Source organism: Cherax quadricarinatus, chromosome 38 (genome assembly GCF_038502225.1).
Source record: "Cherax quadricarinatus isolate ZL_2023a chromosome 38, ASM3850222v1, whole genome shotgun sequence".
In the NCBI taxonomy this organism is placed as follows: Eukaryota; Metazoa; Arthropoda; class Malacostraca; order Decapoda; family Parastacidae; genus Cherax; species Cherax quadricarinatus.
In genome coordinates this window covers 2,781,249-2,789,703 of record NC_091329.1, presented here as the reverse complement: position 1 = coordinate 2,789,703, position 8,455 = coordinate 2,781,249, and the positions used below count along the sequence as shown (strand labels likewise).

The following is an 8,455-nucleotide window of genomic DNA, read 5'->3' as shown; positions in this document are numbered from 1 at the left end:
AATGAGGATACCAAGTTAAACAAGGGGCGTGGGGATACCAAGTTAAACAACGAGCGTGGGAATACCCATGTTCTTCTATTCTCAACATTCACTCGTCTGCAACGAGTTCTTGAAGACTACAAATAAAGCTTCATCAACTTCTGATAAAGCTCCATAAACAACCAAACTAGTCGACAAGTCTCGCCTCTCAAACACCACAAGCGAAGCACCACGTGATGCCAGAAAAAGTTCTAAATCAGAACTCCCGTCTTGTTCCTGTATACAGACCGGTTTTAAAGGTCAGATAATATATCTCATACACAGCCTTACAGACCTTATAAACTCAGCCCCAAACACCATCAAAAGTAATAATCACAGTACAATCACAGACCCTCACCATCAAAAGTAATAATCACAGTACAATCACAGACCCTCACCATCAAAAGTAACAATCACAGTAGAGACTTTCACCATCAAAAGTAATAATCACAATACAATCACAGACCCTCACCATCAAAAACTTTATACCTCTGATAATGCTGTGAAGGGAGGCGAGTGGAAGGAGGGGTGTAGGAAGAGGATGGAGGGAAGGTTCTGTAAGGAAGGTTGTGGATGGGAGAATGTGGATGGAAGGTTATTGAGGGAAGATGGTGGATGGAGGGGTGGTGGATGGAGGGTTGTGGATGGATGGGCCACAGGTATAAGAGTGTGAAGGTAGAAGGGATCTCCACTTGCTCTTGGCACTATCGTCTTAATCCCTCTCCCAGACTCTACCTCACGTTGCATATATTCCCCTCATCCCTCTCCCTTCCCCTCCCTCTCTTTCCCCATTTCCTTTACCTTTGATGAGTTTCGAGAGTTTTTATACTCCCGAGCTCGGTCCTGGGCCAGGCTTGCCTGGTCAACTTGGTTGTTATTGCTAGAGGCCAGTTGACTTGTATATCTATCACAACTTCGTTGATCTGGCACCTGGTGAAGATTCTTGTCCAGTTGACCCCTGAATACTTCTATCTTGTTCCAGCAGTAATTCTTATATCTTTTGGTGGATGTCTAATTGTCTGGGCCACGGATGTTGATACAGTGTTCTCTTATTGTGATCACGGCGCCCCTGCTATTCTCGGTTTATTTGCACCTTTTCCCATGTCACTCACTCCAGTATGTTATGGTAGTGTGCAGATTTGTGACTAGGCCTACAAGTGCTTTCCACGTATATATTATCATGCATTTCTCTCCCTCTTCCGCTCCAGTGAGTACATATTTTAAACTCTGAGGAGTTTCCGGTAATTTAAATGCCTAATTGGCTCTGTGTGTGTCGTAAGTGATCTCTGTATGTGTTGCATCTGTGATATCTGTCCTGCCCTGAACGGCGCCCTCAACAATGCTACCTTCACCCATTCTTCCCCATGCATTAGTTTTTTGTTCAGACCCCCCATTCACCTCCTTCCTCAGACCTTCAAAACCCCCACTCTCCCAAAATTGATCAGTCCTCCTCAACCCTCCCAACTTGCCTCGTAGTCCCTTCTTGCCTCCTCCCATTTCTTCCTCCCTTACGAGAGAGAGAGAGAGAGAGAGAGAGAGAGAGAGAGAGAGAGAGAGAATGAGAATCATATTTTGATAAAAACACATTTTTCACCCTATCGAGCAGATTCAACATTTTTATTTTCGAAAAATTTATATGAAGTGGCTGTAAATCTGACCAAAGCTGACTACAGCAGCGAGGTAATTGAATTTCTCACTATTAGCATGCATGGTCTCCCCCACCCATCACCCCTTCCCCAGCCCCCACCCTTCACCCACCCCCCCTCCTTAACTTTCCCCTGCTCCCACCCCCTAAACTTTACACAAAAAGTAATATATTCACAAAGCTGTCTATCACGGTTATATATATATATATATATATATATATATATATATATATTACACACACAATGACATTAAATACTTAGTGACCCACACTGGGTTTTCACAAATTTCATGTCTTGTTCTTCACTTTGTGTCTCAGTCTGCTCTCTGTCTCTCTCTGTCTCTCTCTGCCCTCCTCTTTCCTTGGTACTATGCCCACCGTCTTCCCCCACCTGGCGTGCACAATATTTACAACATCCACCACTAAGTCATAACGACACAAGTTAACCAACAGCTTCAGATTTTTAGTGGTAAGTTTAAACACAATCTCTCGACTGGTTTATGGGCAATTAAGCTAGTCTATTATCCTTCTCTTTCTCTCTCTCAATTTCTCACTCTCTGTATAACTTAGTACGGGTTAATTCTGAAGCAAAAATTTTGGTTTGTTGGTATCACCAGACTGGGAATGTTAGGTTAGGTAGTGTGTAGTACCACCATGCTAGAGTAAGGTAGTGTGTAGTACCACCATGCTAGAGTAAGGTAGTGTGTAGTACCACCATGCTAGAGTAAGGTAGTGTGTAGTACCACCATGCTCGAGTAAGGTAGTGTGTAGTACCACCATGCTGGAGTAAGGTAGTGTGTAGTACCACCATGCTCGAGTAAGGTAGTGTGTAGTACCACCATGCTAGAGTAAGGTAGCGTGTAGTACCACCATGCTAGAGTAAGGTAGTGTGTAGTACCACCATGCTAGAGTAAGGTAGTGTGTAGTACCACCATGCTAGAGTAAGGTAGCGTGTAGTACCACCATGCTAGAGTAAGGTAGTGTGTAGTACCACCATGCTAGAGTAAGGTAGTGTGTAGTACCACCATGCTAGAGTAAGGTAGTGTGTAGTACCACCATGCTAGAGTAAGGTAGCGTGTAGTACCACCATGCTAGAGTAAGGTAGCGTGTAGTACCACTATGCTAGAGTAAGGTAGCGTGTAGTACCACCATGCTAGAGTAAGGTAGTGTGTAGTACCACCATGCTAGAGTAAGGTAGTGTGTAGTACCACCATGCTAGAGTAAGGTAGCGTGTAGTACCACCATGCTAGAGTAAGGTAGCGTGTAGTACCACCATGCTAGAGTAAGGTAGTGTGTAGTACCACCATGCTAGAGTAAGGTAGTGTGTAGTACCACCATGCTAGAGTAAGGTAGTGTGTAGTACCACCATGCTAGAGTAAGGTAGTGTGTAGTACCACCATGCTAGAGTAAGGTAGTGTGTAGTATCACCATGCTAGAGTAAGGTAGTGTGTAGTACCACCATGCTAGAGTAAGGTAGTGTGTAGTACCACCATACTAGAGTAAGGTAGTGTGTAGTACCACCATGCTAGAGTAAGGTAGTGTGTAGTACCACTATGCTAGAGTAAGGTAGTGTGTAGTACCACTATGCTAGAGTAAGGTAGCGTGTAGTACCACCATGCTAGAGTAAGGTAATAACACTAACATACCAAAGTAAGGGACAATAGAATCAAGCAGATTAACCCTAGCAGTTGAGAATCATGCATTATTGTAACCCTAGTGATGAGACTCACGCCGTGTTGTGATTTGTGTTACTGGGTTGTTATTTATGTTGCTGTGTTTGTGATTTGTGTTGCTGTGTTTGTGATCTGTGTTGCTGTGTTGTGATTTGTGTTGCTGTGTTGCGATTTGTGTTGCTGTGTTAGTATCTGTGTCAGTGTTGTGACATGGATTCCTGGAAGCGCAATATGTTTTTTTCTTGTTTCCAAAAGGGCAGATTTTTAATGTATGAAAATGTAAACATGAGAGGAAGATGAGAAGTGGAGTTGATGGAGTTGGTGGAGATGGTTGTATGTTGTTTTTATGTATACTGACTAACTCTGCCACTATACCTCCTCCACACTTACAACAGTTACTCCATGTTATACTCCTCCTCTTCCATCAAACAGTAAACTCCTCTCCCTCACACACTACAAAAAGCCCCTCCCTTCCAAACTACTCCCTCTGTATAACTAATTTCCGTCCATCCCAAATCCAGCCTTTTCCCATAAGTCACTCCCCCCTCCTTCACCCTCCCTCCTTTCAGCATCCTCTCTTCCTAAACACCCTCCTCCCTTCCTGCCTACAACATACACCTTTCCTGGCTTCCTGCAACACCCTCCCTACAACACCTTTCCTCTTTCCCGACAACACCCTCCCTCCTTCCCCTCACACAATAAGATGGCTGGATCACCGAGATACAACAAGGATAAGATTCCCACATTAACCTGCAGGATTCTGATCCTTAATGCACCACTGAATGTCGAAGAATGCTGACGACCCCAAATAAAAACAAGAGCATCGAGGAAGACTTTTCCGAGTGTCATCTCTTAATCCTACCTCGAGCACTCAGTGAGGTGTTCCATCCTCTCCATGATCCTATCTAACACAGGAACTGAACTACAAACAGCAGAAGTGGCGGCGGCAGCAGCAGATTACTTGGTCTTAACACCAGAAAGAACAGCTTGCTTGGTTCTTAACTAGCTTATTTTAACACTAATAGTAGCAGCAGCTTACCTGGTCCTTTGTCAGCTTGTTCTAACACCAGCAGTAGCGGCAGTTATTTGGTTCTTAGCCAGCTTAGTGTAAACTAAAACCAAGCTTTCATCCTGCGTCCAGCACAACTCGTGTAGTTCATCCCCAGTTCGGTTGAAAACAGTGTCAATGTCTGCAGATGACGCAAAACTAACGAGTGGAAATCGAACTGATGACTACTCAAACCTACACATTGTTCTGGCCCGGAAACGGGGATTGTCCAAGAGAAAAATGGCTGCAAAGGCAAAGTTCATGGAAGCACGAGGCAATGTCTCACGTGGGAACTAAATCACAGAATCACAAAGAAACAACAAAGAAGAAACATTCCAGCAAAGCTGTCGTACACCAGGCCATCAAACTTACTAATGACATTCAGGAACTTGAAGAAACATAATGTATGCATAACGTATACCTATTCTGACTTACAATACGCATTAAACACAACGAAAGCAGAGAAGATCCGAAGGTTTCAACCATTACAAAGGCACAAAAGCTATAACAACTTCAGGAACGTGAAATCCTACTTGAAAAACGAGGATGACAACAGTTAGAGAAGATGTAGAAATCAGCAGGAGCAAACCTAAACTATCTGATATACATGCAAACTGAACACAGTTGACAGGCAAACAATATCACGATACACGTCTCAAGTGTCGAAAAAAATAGTGAAGCAGTGGTAGTATAAGTCAATACATGCAGGGGTAGAATAAGACATACAGTATATGCAGGATAGTAGAAGAGAATCAGTTTAAGCAGTGGTAGTAGAAGAGAACATAAACTAGAGTAAGACACAGCTTAAAAAATCGACAAGTCCAGATAAAGTCAGCCAAAAGGAGGTTAAAAACCTTTTAAGACTCAATTACAGAAATACTGGAGAGATCTGGTTGTGCCTTTACTACGTTACTAATTGGCCCTTTCCAAGACCTTTTTTTTACTATCACTTTTGTTATATCTTTCATACCATTTCTTTACGAAATTTTGAAAGAGTCTAAACAGTCAGTATGAGTGAGAACCATTCACTCATAATGACTTCCCTTGGGAAGGAAATGCAGTTATCTGATTGGTAACGTTACTTGACGATGACTTTTTTCCAATGGCTAGAGGTAGTTTCAAAACCTTTATATGCATGAACTGGGCCCTGGAACTTTTCCAGATGTGGCTCCCTTAGAGAGCCTTGGAAGGCTAAAGGCGCAACAACTGAAGCTCAAAACCCCTGACTTCAACTAAGTACATACACACAGACACACAAGGGCCAGGAGTTGAGCTTCGATCCCTGCAAACACAACTCGGTAAACACACACAAACATGCACAACGCTCATCTGACCCGCTTCCTCCAATAAGTACACACAAACACGCACACGGACAACCTGCCCCGTTGCTTCCAATTTACTGAGTGATTGTGTATGTGTGTGTGTGTGTGTGTGTAGTAGCATACGTGTGTATCTACAGTGTATGACTACACAGGTAAGGGAACGTGACTGTGTAGCAGTGTGTACTGGCATGTGTGTGTACCTACAGTGTATACTACACAGGTATGGGAACGTGACTGTGTAGCTGCTAGTGAACTTGTACGCGAGGGTACCTACCTGCTCGTGATGGATGCGTTTAAATCCGCGTCAATTCTGCATATAACACACACATTGCTATTCTCTGTCACCATGCTGAAACATATGTTGTTGCTGACTAGTCATGTTGTTCTCTTTCTCTCTCTCTCTCTCTCTCTCTCTCTCAGTGGAGGCCGGGTCTACCGTAATGGATCAGAGAGGACCACTGGAGGTGTTAAGATCAACAACACCAGCAACCAGCAAGGGGATACAATTTGTCAGCTGAGGGAGTGCCACTGTTAGTATGCTAAATGAGTGTCACTGCCAAGCTGCTACGCGAGTGTCACCGCCAGGCTGCTACGCGAGTGTCACCGCCAGGCTGCTACAAGAGATCACTGCCAAGTTGCTGCAAGTGCCACTGCTACAGCGTTTTCAGCCAATGGGTGGCACACAACCACTCTGTGAAGCTACGATGGAGAGGTGAGCAAAGTGTACAAGGAGGAACAGGCAAAATGAGGGAGGGAGGGAGGGAGGGAGAGAGAGAGAGAGAGAGAGAGAGAAGGGGGGGTATGGGGGAATGGAAAACAAAGTCAGGGCTGGAGGGAAGGGAGAGCCTCAGGAATGGGTATCTCCAGTATAATACCCCCAACACAAAACCACCAACACCACCACTAACACAATACCAACACAAAACCACTAACACAATACAACCAATACAATACCACCCACACAATACCTCCTACACAATAACACCAACACAATACTATCATTGCATTACCACCAACACAATACCACCCACACAAAAACACCAACATAATACCGCCCACACAACACCAAAAACACAATACTCCTAATACAATACCACCCACACAATACCATAAGAGTGACAGGCTGACACAAACAAGGGATTCAACAGTGATTAAACACACCACCATTTTTAGCCAGTGCCAACATACCTCTCCAAGCCCTATGGTATACCTGTGACTGGTTTCAAGAGCATTTTTCTACTGGCTAGTCAGCCAGGCTGTTGTTGGCGGCCTGCTGGCCCACATAACCAACACAACCTGGTTGATCTGGTCCTTGGCCTGTCCCGGAAATATTGCTGATATGCGCTGGTAGCAGGATGAATAGTTTTGGAGCACGGATGTTGATACGATGTTCTCTTATTGTACCCACGGAACCCTGCTTCTCGCCAGGTCTATTTTACACTTCCTCCCGTATCTCTGACTCCTGTATGTAGTTATGCAGATTTGAGACTAGACCCTCCAGTATATTCCAGGTGTATGGAGGCAGGCAGAAACTCAAGCACCTGTCCCCCACTCCAGAGAGTACATTCCAAGTACAAATAGTCGTTCTCAGTGGTTTAAATAGTTTACTGACTATATAGGCGGTACATTATTTATACTGGGTATTACACCAATATGTTGGGTATTATTTAGTAAATAATATATATCTACCGATTCTTGGAACAGAATAATTGCAGGAAGGGAGGGAATGCAGACAGGGGGAAGGAGGCAAAGGAATTAAGTGAAGAAAGGGAGTTAAGGGAGGGAGGGAGGATAGGAGGGGGAAGGATGAAAGAAAAGAGAGGGTAGGAAGGGAGGAAAGCAGCAGATAATGAAAGGGAAAGAAGGGAGAGAGAGAAACAGAGGGGTGAGAAAGGGAAGAAAACACAGGAGAGAGAAAGTAAAGGGAGGAGGGACGAAGGGAAAGAGGAAGTGAAGGAGAGGAATAGGAGGGGAAGGGACAGTTATAAAGAGTGCGGGAGGGAAGGCAGGAAGTGAGGGAGTGGCTCCTCCTAGAAAAAAAAAAGAGTACCCAAGACATTTTTATGTGCAAGTCCAAGGAAGAGCCAGATTATGTTGGACTACCAGACTAAAACACTGCAGGCGTGGCACACTGATGAGGTGGGAGGGTCAGAGGGAGGGTGGGAGGGTCAGAGGGAGGGTGGGAAGGTAGGAAGGTGGGTTGGAGAGCGAGAGTTGTGTGGGGGTGAGAAGGAAGGAGATGCCATCAAACACGGGGCATTAGGATACGTGAGAATGAAGGAAGAATTATGGCGTGAGGGAGGAGGAGAGGCAGATATAGTGTACTCACCTATTTGTGGTTGCAGGGGTCGAGTCATAGCTCCTGGCCCCGCCTCTTCGCTGATTGCTACTAGGTCCTCTCTCTCCCTGCCCCATGAGCTTTATCATACCTCGCCTTAAAACTATGTATGGTTCCCGCCTCCACTACGTCACTTTCTAGGCTATTCCATGGCCTGACTACTCTATGATTGAAGAAATACTTCCTAACATCCCTTTGATTCATCTGAGTCTTCAACTTCCAATTGTGACCTCTTGCGTCTGTGTCCCCTCTCTGGAACATCCCGTCTTTGTCCACCTTGTCTATTCCGCGCAGTATTTTATATGTCGTTATCACGTCTCCCCTGATCCTCCTGTCCTCCAGTGTCGTCAGGCCGATTTCCTTCAGCCTTTCTTCGTAGGACAATCCCGTAGCTCTGGGACTAGCCTTGTT

The 8,455-nt window shown here is 44.8% G+C and overlaps 1 protein-coding gene across 8 annotated transcripts in view; it reads right to left on the bottom strand.

Moving 5' to 3' along the window:
- The window catches only part of LOC128692988 (FERM and PDZ domain-containing protein 3), an 838,384-nt gene that overhangs the window by 520,586 nt on the left and 309,343 nt on the right, over window positions 1–8,455 (bottom strand). The gene's annotated exons all lie outside the window — the stretch shown is intronic.